Source organism: Ambystoma mexicanum, chromosome 6q, assembly GCF_040938575.1.
Source record: "Ambystoma mexicanum isolate Mex_15411 chromosome 6q, UKY_AmexF1_1, whole genome shotgun sequence".
Classification (NCBI taxonomy): domain Eukaryota; kingdom Metazoa; phylum Chordata; class Amphibia; order Caudata; family Ambystomatidae; genus Ambystoma; species Ambystoma mexicanum.
This window is the reverse complement of record NC_090937.1, coordinates 1,025,672,535-1,025,690,868: the sequence shown is the minus strand read 5'-3', so window position 1 is coordinate 1,025,690,868 and position 18,334 is coordinate 1,025,672,535.

Genomic DNA, 18,334 nt, shown 5'->3' with positions numbered 1-18,334 from the left:
GGCAAACTGCTGGAGAAGTTGGCCCTGTCCCAGCTCAACTCTCACACTGAACTTGTTGGTGGTCGCAACGACCATCAATCTGGATTCTGAGCATCGAGAGGCACAGTAACTGCTTTTCTGACTACCCATGAAGAACTGCTCACATCCCTGGATTCCAACTCGCAAGCTGGCCTCATCCTTCTTGATCTTTCCGCTGCACTTGACACAGTCAACCACTCCATCCTCATACAAAGGCTCCACGACATACTTGGTATTTTGGAATGGACACTGGAATGGCTGACCCACTTCCTAACTAACCGCTCCTCCCAAGTCATCCTTGGCACCTTTTCCTATCCTACTTCCTTCTCCTCTTGTGGTGTCCCCCAGGGCTCTATCCTCTCACCCTGGCTCTTTGACGTCTACCTTTCTCAGCTGGCACTCCTCATCTCCTCATTCTCCTCCAACGTCCAGTGTTGTGCAGATGACACACAACTCTTTTTCAAACTTCTTGCTGACCCTCTTTCAACTTCCATCATCCCTGACTGCCTTTCTGCCATTCATGTCAGGTGCATTTCCAAAGATCTCTGCCTCAATGCCAGCAAAATGGATATCCTTCCCATTGGGACCCCTGCTCCCGACTTCTTCTCTTCACTCTGGCCTTCCTCAATGGGCTTTCCCCCTGCTTTCTTTTCTGAAGCCAGAACCCTTGGAATTATCTTCGGCTCCTCTTTCTCCTTCCTCCCTCACACTCAAGACAATGACAAAACTCCCACTTTCAGCTCTTCCTTGTCAAAGGAATTCTACCTTTTCTCATGTTGCCACAGAAGCTCAATGTTACCCGAGCCCTGGTTCGCTCTAGGCTTGACTATTGTAATAGCCTCCGCCTTAATCTTCCTTCTTCCACTCTGCGTCCTCTCCAGCTAATCCAGAATAGGGCAGCAAGACTTATCCGTGGCCTCAAGTCCAGGAACTGCATCTCACCTCCCCTAAAATGTCTTCACTGGCTCCCGGTCGCTTCACTGATTAAATTCAACTCCCTCTGTATCATTCACAAGACTTTCTGGGGCCAGGGACCACACTATCTGCAACTCTCTCTTACTAAATATTTCCCATCTAGACCCCTGCACTCCTGTGGCACCAACTCTTTGTGTAAAGCGTTTTGCTAAACAGAGGGCAGGAGGTCAATCTCTTTCCTCAGCTGGCTCCCTTCTTTTGAACAGCTCCCCCCTCCCTCTTCAGCTTGAGCTGGATTATCTTAAATTCCAGAAGCTCCTCAAGTCTTTCCTCTTTTCCTCCGCCGCCCTCCGCAGCCCCCCACTCTCCTCTGCTAATCTCACAATTGCTTGTTTGGTGTTCAGGCCCTTATGCATCCACAGGGCCCTGACCTCCCACGCTGAATGCCCCCAGCTTCTTTCTATCCTCATCACTTGCCTAGGCTCACCCTTCATTATGGAGGCGGCACTTAACTTACATTGTACTTCATTTGGTGCTAACCCATGAGCACCACAGCACCTATATCATTCCCCCTCCCTTCTGCACTTTCACGTTCTGAACACGAACAAGGCATGATAAGTTTATTCACTGTATTCATATTTTATGTATTTCAATCATTTTTACATCCCTTTGTCCCCCTCCTGTTGCCCTGTGGGTGCTTTGAAACAATATTTACTTCCTGTATAAGCACCTAACAATCAAACAATAAATAAATAAATAAAAATAAATAATGGTTAATATCCTTGAAAAACAAACCATGTATTCTGTATAGCATTCTATGTATGTATTTTTATTTTTATTTTTTGCATGTATAAAGCGTGCAGCAGCCCTCGGGCATCGTGGCGTTGTTACAAGAATACTTTCTTAGTTACATCACAAGAATACTTCCTTAGTTACATCACAAAAATATTTCCTTAATTACACCACAAGAATACTTCCTTAGTTACATGACAAGAACGCTTTCTTAGTTACATCATAGGGGCATATGTGATGCCTGCCCTCAAGATGAAGGGCGGCTGTGACATTGCATGGGGTTAACATTGAAGTGTCAGTGTACATGTAAGGGGGAGTCGGCATCCTGAGAGGGGGTGGCTACAACCTCACAAGCAGTTAAAATGCTAAGTTAAGCAATGGGAAAATGTGTGGTGCCTAACCATGTGGTAGGGAGGCAGAGCATCCAAATGTGAGAGTCAAACAATGGTATCACTTCGTAGGCGGCTGGGGGGTGTGGCTGCACACCAAACATGGTGATCAGCGAGGGGGGTAGTCTGAGGGTAGATAATACAGTGATATTAATAATAAGAACATTTGAGCGCTGTATATTAAACAATGAGCAAAACCATACATGGGTCAGCTGGCAGAATATGCTGTACATTCAAGCAACGACAAGTTATATTTTAGTGGCCTAGAGGCGTTAGCCGTACGGACATGTACATTTTACAGTGAGTGCAATTGTAACAGCTATCATGTTTCACTCTGCGCGCGTCGCGTTATTTTAGCAATGAATGAGCTGCTAATTACAACACGTGAATCATATTGCACCAACGAACATGTTCCAGCACCTAACCAGATGATCGGAGACAGCAGTATGGGGGTGGACAATTGGATCGCATATGTGAAACAGAGGAACAAGCTGTGAAGATGGGCTTACAAGTACTTCGGACGGCAATAGCAGTACAATCAAGGGAATTGTATCTTTAGCATTACAATTGAGTTGTAAAAACCGGCACTGTGGGCATTTGTCGGCCGTACCACGTCTTTGATGTCTGGGGACTGTAAGTGTATATTCAATGTTTGTTTGTAGGTCTACTTGAGGGCGGTCCGCTTCAGGAGTGGTAGATGTCAACAAACGTGCTAGGAGAATAATGAAATATGCATCATCTACAGTTGAGATTACTCACGGTTGTACGGGCGGGCAGAGATGGGCAGAAGGGTGCAATGGCTTGTAAGCCAGCGTTACTGGCCAGCGGCCGCAATCGGTCTGGACGTGCACAGACAGGCAAGTGGCTTAAAAAGTGTGCCTTTAATGTGCATGCTGGCTTGCGCCTTCTGACGGAGCTGGAGTAAATATGAGCTGCGATTGAGGTGGTTGCTAGGCAACCTGTAATCAAACAATGGCGGCGGCCATTTTTTGGGCCTCCGCGTGTCCGTGTACTGTGCTGCAGGCACAGATATTATGACAGTACAACACAGGTAGTTATTAGGCAATTCGTGGGGCGAGGATCCTTCGTGGCTAAGGGGGCTCACTAATGCGCAGCAAGACAGCATTCAGACCATTTTACCCCGGATCAGCGGTCTCCGTAGTGAGGGTCGAACTGCTCCTGCAGCTAGTGATGGTGGTGCGGGCTGGGCTCCTGCCCACCTGAGGGAACGAGGAACAAAGGCCCTGCATATAATTTCATAGATATAGGGCCCCCCCATCTTCTCGCTCTCATCTTTTGAGTGAGTATGTAATTTAGGGAGATAAAGGGTTTATTACACTTAAGTTTAATGATCTTTCATATACATACAAAAGTGACCCCGTGTATGCATCATCATTGATTCTGAGCTAACAACGAGTCACAGATAGCTACCGTGTGCCATTGCACTGAACACATTCTCCCAATCTAAACAAAAGTAGATATCCAGGTAACTGCTTGGCAACGGCAAGCAGGGCCACTGGGCCAAAGCTTAAGTCCCCATTCACATTAGTCCAGTCTAGGAAGGGAAGCTATTGCTGACATGATCGTCCCTGGGAATGTACTACTCCCAAAGCTTCTCACACAGTGCAAATATCTGGTTAAACCAATCCGACCATAACACAGTGGTTTAATGCAATGAAAGGTTTGCCTGCAGATAGAATATGTAGTGTTATTACAAGGACAATGGTTTACCAAAATAATGGCCAAAAAGATGGATGTGAATTTCAAAACGCTGTCTGTTCCGCAAATTAGTGTTTTTGCCCCCCTCCAAAAGTCGGCCATTTGATCACAGATGACAGTATACAGGAATATTTATTTTCAAGTGATAGGTTTGCAACAGTTTCACAAGAATATATCATTATTTCAAAAAGTGTTTCTTATCAGAGCCATACTAAGGGAATCTCATGTCAACAGCACAGTTATGATAGACAGATGTTGAACACACTCATCATTAGTGAGGGATCATCTAATGTAAGCACACATGTGTGAAAATGCAATGAAGGAACATGTTAGTTTTAAAAACAAATAATCACACTGTGAAATACATGTTTTTGATAGTCGACTGAAATGTCCACACGCTTCCACGAGGCGCTCATGCGTTTAAAGGGATGAAGGCATCCACGCAAGGAGTGCCAGCATGCTTAAAGTTTCACTTCAGCAAATAGCAGGTAAGCTGGGGAGAGGCGATCCCGCGTCAGAGAGAAGCACATTCCTACAGAGCAGAAGAGGCTGGTTTGGAGTTACGTGGCCTAGATTCGGGCCGGCAACCCTAGGGGCTTTGTTAGCCGCGATCGCCAGGCCCATGAGTCGTGCAGATAGTGTACACAACATCATTTTGCATGGAGCATGTATACATTGCTGCTGCTGCTCTCGAATGTCAAGGTGGTTATGTGTACGTTTTTCCAAAGAAGAGTTATTTTTGAAAGATTGAAGGAACAAGCAGCAACATGAAAGAAGTGGGAATTCTCTTGTATACATCTGATTACCGTTGTCACGCATATGAATAGCAGCACATACAGAGAAGCATGTTGTTTTGTTAGATGCCATACATTCTGTTACGATCTTCCGATAAAGCAGTATTACGATCTGCAAATGCAGGAACATTTCAGTTTTGTTTCCCTGCAACCTTTTTTTTCTCCCTGGAACTGCAGCCAATATTCGAGCGTTCACATGAAATACACACACCCGATCATCCAAGCAAACCTTGGGAAAGCAGCTGACGCGCATGGCGAAGCGCGTCATTGGCAATTAAGACATCGTTGGTCCGTTTCGTAAGACCTTGTTGGGCTGCAATATTTGACTAGATCCAGGCACATGGGCTGGGAGCCCCACTCCGGAAAGGTGGAGCAGGGGTGCCTGTCAATTAGTGCCACCGCCAGATGCAGAAATGGATGAGGTCAGTGCTGCCAACTTCCTGACTTTCATTTAGTCAGAGCTGGTGTGGAGTGATCTCTGGAGAGCACTTTAAGTGTCGTAGCAGCTGCACCATGGCCTTGTATGCCATCTGTGGCAGTCGCTAGCTCGAGCAGTAGAACGCGAACGTTGGGGAACGTTGAGAAAGACTACAGTTCACACAGACATAAGAAGAATTCCAGACAAGGCATCGGACTTAACAGCTAATATGCCCCAGCTTCTCTCATAATATGCACCCCACGGACATAATTACTGAATGCTTCCAATATCCCTCCAGCCATTGCTGATCTCATTAGGTCTATTTTGCTCACGTGCATGCCCTTGTTCGCAATTTGTTGTAACTTACGTGCCAGTTTTTTGAGTTTTCTGCAAATACCAAGACACAATATGTTTCATCGTCATTTGTTATCATGACCACAACTCTATGCCCCCTTTCTCGGTACAGGATACATCTATGCATGATCAAGCAGCATCCCATGCATATTATTTACTTTCTCAGCATCTGTGATAGGTCGAAAGGCAAACTAACTGCAGCCCTTAACTCTCTCCATGGAGTGGTGCTAGCAGGGACGTCATTTCACCAAAATGCCAGGGGTAGCAGAAGTCACATCAGATGCCCCCTGACCTCTGATGACATCACAGGAAGTGATGTCATTTGGCCCCACCCCAAAGTGACATCATGGGAAGCGATGGAACACAACCTTTCACCCCATGACAAAACTGGAAGTGGCATTACATAGCATTGTTCCTAAGTACACTACGATTAATATGGTTATAATATCACTGTAACAACCTGCTGGGAGCATGGCAGTCTAGCTTCCATCCCCAGCATGGACCGAAACAGCCCTCTTAGACCTAAAAGCAAAGGGATCAAGGAAAACCAGCCCTACTCCTCCTTTTGGACTTATCAGCCGCATTTGACCTTGTTGACCACAAGGTCCTTTGTAGGCATTTGGACTTGGCTGCGCACTTCTCTAAAGAAGCCACAGACTGGATCCAATCCTTCCTCAATAATAGGACCATGAGAGTATTCTCCACCACTGCAGCAGCAGACTCAATCCCCATCACATGCGGCGTGCCCCAGGGATCTTGCGTCTCTCCTACACTCTACAACATCTTCACGAAGCCCCTTTTTGATGATCTGGACCTTCTTGGTATCACCTACACTAACTATGCAGATGATACTCAGATTCTCCTACCACTTACTGGTGATTATGATAAGGATTTGGCCTTGGTCAACAGGGTGTATCTCATCATCCAGGCATGGATGGCCACTCATGGACTATGCCTGAATGATGACAAAACTGAGATCATTAACCTTGGCACACCGCTACCCTCAAAGAACTGGGCCCCAACTACTCCTCTTTAAACATAGATAATAACCAAATCACAACCGCTCAAGCGGTAAAAACTCTGGGTTTCTACCTGGACTCTACCCTCTCTTTCAACAAGCAGGTAAACGCGATGGCTTCCGCCACTGCCTACACCTGCAAACTGATAAGAGCAGGCAAACCCTTCCTATCCAACAATAGTTGCATCACACTTGCGAGAGCCCTCGTGTTATCAAAGTTGGACTATTGCAACTCGCTCTATATTGGGGCCAACAAGGAAGTTATCAAAAGAATCCAAATCCTGCAGGACAACGCGCTCAGAACAGCACTAGGCATTCCCAGGAGAGCCCATATCACTGAACTCAGAAGGGCCAACAACTGGCTTTCTACTCAGGAGAAAATCCAGCTAAAAGTGGCCTCACTTTTTTACAAATGTCTAAACAATGCCGCACCATGCTACCTTTCTGCTCAATTCATGAGAACAAAACCAACAAGACTCACCAGATCCGCTAACTCCGACAACATTTCTACACCTAAATTTAAATTGTCCAGAGTCGGTGGCTGTAGCTTCCAGGTTAAAGCAGCTCAACTCTGGGACTCCCTACCACCCACCCTGCGGACAAATCAACCATACCTCACTTTCCGACACAACCTTACAAGATGGATCAAGAAGCTGACAAACAACAGACCATCAATCGGCCTGGACTTATCTTGCATCCCCCTCCACTTCCACACTTTGCACACACTTACTTCCTAGCAGTTACTGTCTGTTTAAGTAGAAATGTAAATTCGTGCACCAGTATTCCTACATTTTGTGGACATTCTTTGTATATTTCTTGTTTCTTTTCTACCATGTGTTTTTCGTAACTAAACTGTAAGTAGTCATATAAAATGTGCCCGGTTACCCATGGGTCTGGTGCGCAATACAAGTAATTAAAACAAACAAAACAAACAAACTGTAATGTGACATACATTGCATACAACAATGGATCACCACATGTATGTTAATATCAGTGTGTATAGGCCCGTATTACCAAATTAGTGTGAGTGTAAGCACACGTCCGAGGCCAAATTCAATGATGTGTTATTAATTAGCACTTGTGTTTAAGCGCTTTAGTGTATTTAGAACAAATGTGCATACAATATCGGCCAACTTGTGTTGGTACTCATTTATACACCTCAGAAGGATGAAAGGCTGAGTTGGCCTTGCTGGGATTCGAACATGCACATTACATACACATTGCAGAAGCAATTGCTCAACCCACTTAGCTATTTTACCAGCTATAGCTATGTTACCGGCTGTAGTAAAAGGAGCAATTACAATTCTGAATGTTTTCAAAGTCAGAAAGCAAATTACGCTCTGTAGTGGATACCATTAAACTGGTAACTGAGATTCAACAACAGGTCAGTTCATCTGCTGGTCTGGTGCAAAGCTGCCCACATGTCAGGCCTGCGGGGATTTACATTACAGGCTTCAAAGGTTGGAAAATACATACCATCCGGAGGGTTCATAACTGTGTATTAAAGAATTTAGCGTAGCACAGGGAAAGCAGCACACTCACACGGCATCACATACTCTGAGCACTCGTTACCTCATACATGCAAACAAATATCATGAATAGCATGGCAGAAAAGATAGACACATTTCAACAAAGCATTAATTGTTAAATCAAGAGCTACTTTATGTGCTATGGTCAAACATTTCTACACTGTACACAAGCTTTTAGGCACAAGAATTTTCTCAAGTGACCGGGGCCACCGAGATGGAATGTTTTTGATGATGGTAACAGAGTCAACAGCAGAAAAAACATGCTAAAATTGTCAGAAATGGATGCTTATTCTACTCTAAATATGTTTTAGAAGTTTTGTCTGCATTGTGAATTTGAGGTGTTTAAAAACAGACTAAATCAGTGACGCTCTCTGAAGTGTGCCTGAAATAAATCGTAATACAAACGAGTCTAGCAAATATTGTATAGAATTCCAGAAAGGCAAACTATTTGTTATTTATATTATTTCTTAATGTTCCTACCCCTGGGTTTGTGGTTTTAGTGAACATATATGATCTGGTGGGCCAGCCTGGCTGCAGAACCCAGCAATGACTGATATCTACTAGTCAGTCAGTATATTAGAGAAAAAGTGCGTGCTTGTTGGGTTACTTGCACCTTTCAGTTCATCGTAGATTACATTTAATAAGCGTCACAATTGTTTAGTTACAAAGGTGTTGTCATAAAACATAATTAGTTAATTAGTGCCAACATACTCCTCTCTGAGGCACGTGCGAATGTTTCGCCCTTTCCTGGCCTTTCTCAAGGCACAAATACAGTATTGGTGTGGTTTCTACACTGGCATGTGTCTAGTTCAGTTAGTACAGAACTCAATGTGTACAATATTTACCTAACTGTAATACAGATACATACATTCAATTGTAAGAGTTCATCTAATATCATACATGCATATCCATTTGCGTGCTCAATTGTACATTGTACTTTAGGTAATTCAGTTTTAAGTTTGCAAACAGTGTATCTGTTAGAAAAGGAGGGAAGGTAGATTGGGAGGGGAAAAGGAAAAGAAAAGGTGGGTAGAGTTAGATAATTTTACTCAAGTTGAATAAATCCCCTATCAGGTCATTTACTAATTCATAGTGCTGATATCCCGGTTGGGTCTTACCTTTAGTCATCTGATTGCTGACTGTTGAGATGTCAGTGTTGTGGTTAGTGATCCGTATGTCAGTGGTTAATTCTCTTTTCTACTTTTTTTGCTAGTAGCGTTTATGGTTTGTACCAAGTATTCTAAAAAGGGGGGGATTTCAATAGCTAAGGTCATTCTAGGTTCTTTAGTATTAATAGATTAATAAATGTACGCTATGTAACATCATAGCTCGTGGTTTCAGGCTGTTTGATTTATTATTGTCTGTTATAGACAGTTGAATTGATCACTCAGAGTTTATCATGGGATTGATTTTTACCAATGGTTTTGGCCATGTGTTCTGTCTGAACATTGAACATGCTACTATTCAATATGGCTAATTTCACAACGGTTTGCAGGCAAGTTAGATTGAATTATAGTTTTGGTTAGTTGTTGCTCACCTTCAAAAATTGTGATTAATGTTATTCTTCATGAGGTCTCCCTCACCGTTTCCTTTTTTTATTGTCTTTTTCTTTGGATGAATCTGTAAAGAATTAGGCACTCTATTACTATTAAGTATGCAGGTCTCTTGTATTAATTAGTTTTAAACTCATGTCAGCTATTCTTGTCGTGCCATTGCCATGCTTGTTGAGTTTGATTTTATTTAAATATTTAGGTTGATAGTTACATATAATTTGAATCGTTTGCAGTGGGCAGAGGCAATATATGGTAATGTAAAAATACGGGTTTAGTCAAGGGATCTTCTCGTGACTGGTAACCACAAGACATTTTAAAATAGTCAAGGGTTTCAAATGCCTGTCTAAGTTATCATTTAAACTGTGTTCTCTTACCTAGTACTTGTTGCAAGTTCCTATGGCAGTCCGGGTTTCTTTTAGGATGGTGGTGTTCCGCTGGTTGCCGGTACATGCCATCCTGAAAGTGGCTTTTGTTGATCTTTGAACGTGGTTACTTTATTCATCACAGCATGATGACATCATCAGTCATCGTGCCCCATTGTGAGTTTCCACATTCGTGGGTGATACCAAGATGCCGTTTGACAGGCAGGGGAGTAAACATTTTAAAAAAGTCAAAAAATATATAACAAAGGAAAAGGGGGGGACTTGATATCATTGGATGATCAAGTATGATCAAGTCGTGACACGTTATTTTTGTTGTGATTCAAGTATCTTTTAGATTTCGTAGTATTGTTGTATCAACACAATAACCCCAATATTTATGGATTGTGAAGTGGGTTGATCTATTGGATTCAATGAGTCACGTGTCAGATTGTTAATTTTGATCACGTGTAAATAGCATACTTCCTGCTCCAATAATTCTCGAGAGAGGACAGAATACTATGCCTATAATTTGGGCAGTTAATTTATGAGAAAGTTTGATTAAAGACCACACCATTGTTGTTTCCAGTTTTTTGGTTTTAATAATCCTGAATTAATTTTTAGATTATTACTGAGTCAATGGTGCTGTAGTTAAGGACTCTTAGGTTTCAATTCCCCTGTTCAATCGTCAACGTGTAATTCAAGTTCCTGCAGCGCCAGTGATTGGTGTTTGTTGAGGGGTTGAAATGATTTGTGCAAATCGGGTTAATTGGTTGAATCTAGATGATACGTAAGCCAAATTAAGTTTGGACACTATAGATCTTGTTTTTTTCTTCTGCTGAATTAGGTGGTCTCAGTTAAATCTCATAGCATTTCATGGTGTCTGGGCTCTGAGTCATCAGAAGAACTAGCTTCATTATAAGTCCACTGCAGTGTGATATTTAATATGGTGTAACTAAGAACTAAGGTTTAGTAGACCTGTCTCTGGTCCACAGGCAGTGTTGTATGGTCAGGGACTGGTGTGGATATCATTAGCTTGTGGTAGCTATTACCCTATGGCTATGGATGGATCATTGTCATTCTTGAGGAGGGTGTGTGTGTTCGTCCATTCCCTGTGTAATCCTATAGTCAGAGTTGGGTTGTATCAGTGCTTGGAAAGAATTCTTAAAATATTTGCAATCTGTAGTGCGCAATTTATAAAAAAATAATGCATCTCATTATCGGTATTGAGGCCTTCTCATACTGATCTCAGGTTACAGATTAATTTTGCTTCTTGTTGACGCAATGTCCTTTCTCAGTTCCGCAGCCTCGCACCGAGTTTGATTTGTTTTGCTCCAAAGAATATGATGTCTTCTTTCTTGTCCTTAGTATGTTCCTTCTGCCAGTGTTCGACAAGTGTTGATTTACATTCTGGCGCTTTTACGTTACCCAAATGTTCCCTAATCTGTATCCGAAGTTCCCGGATAGTGCTCAGCACATAGACCCTGTTACACAAGCATATAACAATATAAATAAAATATGTCGTTCTGCAATTAATGACTTCCTGAATTGTAATGCTCCTTCCATTGCCAGCTTTCTAATTTTGCATGTTGTTTAAACCATACCTGCACATACTGCAATTACCACATTTGAAAAAGCCCTTGATGGTAGTTCCAGTTAGTAGACTGGACTGCATTTTAGGTTTGGCAGTCTCCATAAAGCTACAGCTCAATGGTGTCCTCAGTGTAGGGGCTTTTGTGTATGTTATCATTACAGCACTGACATACGAATCGCTAACCACTGCCATTGACATCTCAGCAGTCAGCAACCAGGTGACTATAAGTAAGACCCCAACAGGGATATCAGCACTATGAATTAGTAAATGACCTGATAGTGGACTTATTCAACTTGACTAAAATTACCTAACTCTATCCATCTTTTCTTTTCTTTTCCCTCCCAAACTACCTTGCCTCCTTTACTAACAGATACACTGTTTGCATACTCGAAACTGAATTACCTGAAGTACAATGTACAATTGAGCACGCTAATCTATATGTATGTATGTTATTAGATGAACTTGTACAATTGAATAAATGTATCTGTGTTACAGTTAGGCAAATATTGTACACTTCAAGTTCTATACTAATTGAACTACACACATATTTATTTATTTTATTTATTTATAATTGATATAGTGCATATCGGCCCTGGGGCATCATGGCACTGTTACAGAATACTTGCTTAGTACAGACTTACATGAGAAGATCGACAGTGCAGACAATATGGACAACCATGGGAGGATGCATGTTCATTGGTTTCAGAGGAACAGCATAACAAACCTGTGACAGTGTTGCCAGTTACAGAGAAGTGACTTGATTAGTTGAACAATTTGGTTTTCAGCATTTTGCGGAACACTGTATAGGACTTTTTATTTCTTAGTTCAGTGGGAAGGGCATTCCAGTTTTTGGGTGCTAGGTGTGGAAAACTGGAGCCTCCTGCTTTGGACTGTAAGCGATATTCAATCAACACTACAGCTAAGTCAATGCCTAGTCTGGGATGCTGAGGAAAACCCTTATTGATGTATTTTTATGTCCAGTTCAGTACTCTGGATGACAACCCTTGTATAACACCCCCCCTCTTAGAATCCCCCTGAGCCCACTGAGCCAAGAAGTAGGTTTGTTTAGCAAATTAAAAGGTTTATTTGAAAATGTAAACAATATATATATATATATATATATCACTTCTATAAATAAATTGATAATGGATATTACACTTGTGAATATGAAGTAATCAGCAAGAGGTAACTTATGAATAGGAACAGAAGAATAAGGTGGGAAAGAATTCTTTAAATGGTTCAAGGAAACGCAATGATGAATGAAATGCAGTACAGAAAATAACTTGATATGGCTTCAACAAACAACAATGTAACCACTTTTCCTTGACAATTCACTCCCCCCCTATGCAATGTAAGAAATGTAAGGAGAGCACACAGTCTTCAAGAATCCCAACAAATCACACTTTATAATGCAATACATAGTTCCAGTTCCCCCAGCAAGCTTAGAGAAAACAGGTATGCGTTTTGAACACAGGCGAATTACTTTGAAATGTGGTGGCAATGAAGTGAAAATGCTAAAATTGATTTTAATTCCCTGCAGGAGGTTCAGGGTGAGGGAGAGATACTTTATATTAGTTCAGGCTCACTTTAGCAATGCTCTATGCATAACTACCAGGTTGCAAACGGATTTTAACAAAGGAAAGAATGGAGCTGCTATTTTGACAAGTAGAGAAATTGAGCCAAATTGCAAATCGCGGTAAATTTTGCGAGTGCGTGAATCGTGATTGCGGTAAAAGTATAGGGAGTTAGACGATTTAATAAAGGTAGATTTTCAGATTTAAAGTAAAACTCAAAATGACAGGTGACAGCTTGCAGCTGCAAAATTGACAGGTGACAGTTGTGCAGCTTTAAAAATGACAGATGACACGATTTCTAGGAGGCAGTTCTACTTAGGTTAAAATAGCTTGAATTAGATTATTTTAACTAAGAGATTGGTTCTGCACAGTTCTGGCGGATACTCACTCCTAATTTTGAAATGAATGGGCCTCGTCACGGATCTGGTCAACACGTTCAGCGGCAGTTCTCTCTGCTCGGCGGGTCAATCAGGCACCGGTTCTGCTCACAGCGATCCGGATCTCTGGTTCTGCTCACAGCGGTCTGGGTCTGGTCTGGATACAGCGGCCTGTGGTTCTCTGGATCTCTGGTCTGGTCTCTGGCAATTGTTCTTGGCAAAGAATTCAAACAGCTCGCCCAGCTGTTGAATAGTTTGCAGATGATTTTAAGGATGCTGAGGCGTGCTAAGAAGAGTTCTCAGTTTGTGGGTTTAGGCCCTTGCTTTAAGTTCTGAAGTAAAGTTCTGGTCTTTGGAGATTGATGGATGTGAAGTCTGGAGTCTCCCGCAGAGCGTCCCACAGAAAATGGAATTGAATGTCTCTACCTGTCCCAGCAGTCTCTTTTTATGTGTTTTGAAAATTGGTGTGTGCCTGGGCCTAGCTAAGCCTGCCCCTCTCTACTTGTCATTGGCCCAATCCTCCCCTCTCCCATGATTGGGGGAAGGAAATGTAGTCAGTGTGATGAGGTCTGTTTATGGGTCAGAGGATCCTCCCCTGGTCAATTTGCCCACAAATCTATATTTGATTCAAATACATATTTCCCAGGTACACAAGTGGTTGACATTACATGTACATATTACACCTTGCTTAAGGTAGTCTCTGTTCCGCCTCTGGCATTTCTAGGAGCTTGCATTCAAAAATGGCAACTTATTTTCGATTTTAGTGGGTTGTGCAATATGGGATTTTCATCAAAAATTATACAAAGGTACATTTCCCTTCCACATATATCCCAGTAACTTTCCATGTCTCTAGCTTAAACACATTGTGTACAATATTCATAATTAGCGGGGTTTTGCCCCAGAACATGGTACAAATTGGAGTTTGGACTCAAATCGTGAGGGCATTTTTCAAACTAAGACTCTCAAAGTTGTACATTCCTGTCATTTGGTTACAATAAGTTATCACTGTTTCTATAAAATATATATTTGTTGCAATTCAACTCCCCAAAGTGTTTGGGTCCGCCTCCAGAAGTCTGGGTGGGTCAGTGATCACATGTCTCTCCTTGCTGGCAGAGGGCTGTTGACAGGAAACACTCAAAATTAACATACCCCATTCAACAGAAAGGGGCTATTGTCTCTCTCCTCCAGGCTGAAGGGGAAACCCCCTCCCTCTCACTCAGAAGGGCCATGTGATATCCTGCCTCCTCTGGTGAGTCTCTGGGGTGTTAAGAGTTCTCAGCCTCTTGGCCTCTGGGAACAGCAGGTGGCTAAGATTTTCAATTAACCAACAAGCTTTGAAGTCCCTGCCCCTCTTGCAACTCCTAAATACAGTTTCCCTGTCAGAGTTTAGACCGCTAGCGCCGCCTTGGGGAATTTGTCGGTACTCCATCCATTTTTGAGTTGTCTTGAATTACTGCATTTCAATAGAGTGGTCTTTTGCTTGATAGTATAGGACCCTTGCTTAACATTGTTTTGATGGCATCCTTACAGTAGAGTGGTGATGTGGAACCCCCCACAAGAAGGTTGTATCTTTGGAGTGGTCTTGTGCCAACTGCGCAGTTCTCCTATTCTGGCGTGAATGTGAGCGGCGATAGCTCATCCCCACATCCACCCAGTCTATTGATTTAGTTTGTTCCGGGATAGAATAATGGGCGGCGACAGCTCATCCCCACATCTACCCAGTCTATTGATTCAACATGGGTCAAAACCCTTGACAAAACCCCCCCGCCTGACTAAGCTTTGATTCAAGTCGAGGGGAAGTTGGGTGCAAAGGAGGTTTTGAGCCCTTGCGCTGGTATGTCCCCATTATCTTCTTCCAATTCTGTAGATGGCACAGTTCAGCATCTTTTCCTCCACCCAGTTGGATCGATCGGTTCTCCTCGCCGGTCCTGATGGGAATATTGGGCGGTACCCCGGGCCCCTCGGGTCTCTGCTCCCGGTCCCCGGTCGTCCTCCTTGGTCAGTCTCCATGGTTTCCTCTCTCCTAGGTTGATAAAGCAAAAGCGGCAATACACATTCCTAGACATTTTTCCACATTATTAATGGTGTGGCGAACATGTACATTTTATACATCCGAATGCATTTTGCAGTCTGATTTTAAAAACAATATATAACAGGGAACATTTGCATTACGTTACTATATTTTTGATATGTGGAATATTTTAGAGTTTGAACTGACTTACTCTGGAGCGGCCCCCTCTGGTATTGCAGAGGACTCCTCCAGTTGCTGCAGCGTGTGCCTGGGATGGCAACACTTTAGCTGATTTATATGTACCCACTTGTCTTCACCTTCCGCCAAACTGACTTTGGGGATGCGGGTCTTGTATGCAACAGGGGAGATTTTGTCTATAATTTCAAAGGGTCGTTTCCATGTAGGCAAACATTTTCGCTGTTTGGCCTGGTTCCTTTGTAAATTGTATAGATAGATCCGGTCCCCCACAGTATATTCCTACCTGGTGGTCTTCAGGTCGTAGTGGGTTTTCATGCTATCAGCTGATCTTTCTAGATTCTGCTGAGCATAGGCAAAAGCATGTTGGAGGTGTTTCCTTAAATTCTCCACATACTCATGAGTTGTGGAGGCATTTATCAACGTTTGCTCTTGGGTTCTGTACAGCAAATGCTGGGGAAGCACCATCTTGCATCCAGTCATCAACTCAAATGGTGACATTTTAGTTGCAGATGAAGGGGTAGATCTGATGGCCATTAGGACCAGAGGTAATCGGATATCCCAACTTGGCCCAGAATCTCCCACAAACTTTTTTAATATGCTCACAATGGTTCGGTTGTATCTCTCCACTGCTCCAGAAGAAGCTGGCTGTAAGCAATATGTAACTTCCTTTTGACCCCCAGTATCTCCCACATCTTTGTCATTACTTCACTGGTGAAGTGGCTACCCCTGTCTGACTCAATCCTTTGAGGTGGAGCAAAACGGGAAAAGATGTGGTTAATCATCAGGGCAGCTGCAGTTTCTGCCTTGCAGTTTGGGGCCAGGAGACATTCCACCCACTTGGTAAACAAGCATGTAAAGGTCAACATGTACTTGTTTCCTCTAGACAAGCGAATTACAGGGCCTACAAAGTCGATTTGCAAATCTGACCATGGCAGTGTCATCCCCCTCTTTTGGAGAGGCTCACGGTGTGTGAGGGATGATGGCTGAAATTGTGCACACACAAGACACCCCTTCAAGTATTGGTCGAGGTCCTGCCCCATGTGTGGCCAGTATGCAACCTCTCTTAAGATCTCCAGTGTTGTGTGAAACCCCCTATGACCAGCGGTGGCCGCATCATGGGCGTGACTTAACATCAGGATTCGGAATGAGGTAGGAACCCCCCACTGATCATGGCCAGCTTTGGATTTCCTTACCAACAAACCGTCTTGGATTCGGAACATCTTTGGACATTTCATCAACACTCTAAGGTCCTCCTTCCCAATGTAATCGGTATCCGTCAGGGGAAAGTTCTCAGGGTCCTCAATGTGTTGGTAAAACTTACCAATTATTGGATCCCCCTTCTGAGCTGTAATCAAATCAGCATCAGGGGTCTCCTTACTCCATTGTGCAGTTGAAATATCATTGTGAGCATTGGTCTGGGACCTAGTGATGGCAGTGACCTGGATTTCCCCCAACAGGGACTCTATTTCTATTAGATCCCCTTGGATGGCCCCGGTTTTGGCCATATGATCAGCTAAGTCATTTCCAGTTTTGTCTGGTCCCTCTACTTTGGAATGACCCTTGATCTTTTTCCAGTAGATGGTCATCCCATTCGATGTGACCAGATCATCAATATTCTGGATTAGCTTCCCATGTTTCAGGGGTTTGTTATTAGCACATAACATGCCTCTGGTTTTCCAGTTGACCAGGTGTTCCACAAACTCGTTCCGTACATAATCCGAATCTGTGATTATGACCAGTTCGTGGAGTTGATGCTGGACAGCAGTGAGGATGGCCTGATGCACAGCCATCAATTCTGCCACCTGACTACGTCGGGGACCAATTTTGTATCCAGCTGAGGTTTCTGGAAACTCCTTCACCCATGCATTCCCTACGCCGGCCACCAGTTCTTTCTCCCCGTTGTTGTCAACATGGTAAGAGCATGCATCCACATAGACAGTGGTCATTCCCTCACACTTGTCTTCTTCAAAGACTTTGTGTGGGGAATTAAGGTATGCCTCCATGTTGTCCTTGATTTTTAGACTTTCGTCCTCGAGACAGTTTTCTCTGGCACAATCATGCAAGTCAGCCAGACCTTGTGCGAGGGGACTCTTCTTGTTTTGGCCATATCTGACCTCTACAGGAAAGCCTTGCATTGACAAAATCCAGGAAGTAATTTGGGAATTACTCACATTTCCGGCCCGGATTCTGTCACTTTGGAGATATTGCAGAGGCTGGTGTGGAGTCTCCACTATGATGTGTTCCCCCTGGATAAACGGGCGGTAATTCTTCAATGCCCACACCGTTGCCAGGAGTGCCTTCTCACAATCGTTGAATTTTTCCTCCACAGAGGATAAAGGTTTGCTCGCATAGGAGATTACTTTATTGACCTTTTCATGCTTTTGGTATAATACTGCCATCAAGCACGTATTAGAGAACCCTGTCTCCAGGAAGAACTCCTTGTTTCTGACAGAGTAAGTTAGGCAAGGCGCTTGTGAGAGGCTTCTTTTGAGTTGTCTTACCGCCTCGGATTGTTCTGGACCCCATTCCCACTTGACCCCCCCCCTTCAAGAGATGAATCAGGGGTCTAGTGATCTCTGCGTAGCCTTCAATGAACTTTCTTCTGTAATTAGTCAGTCCAAGGAGGCTCCTTAGTTCCCGCAGCATTGTGGGGTCTTTCAGTTTCTGGAGTGCTTCCACTTTCTTTTCTTGGGGACAGAGACCCTGAGGAGTAATCTCATGC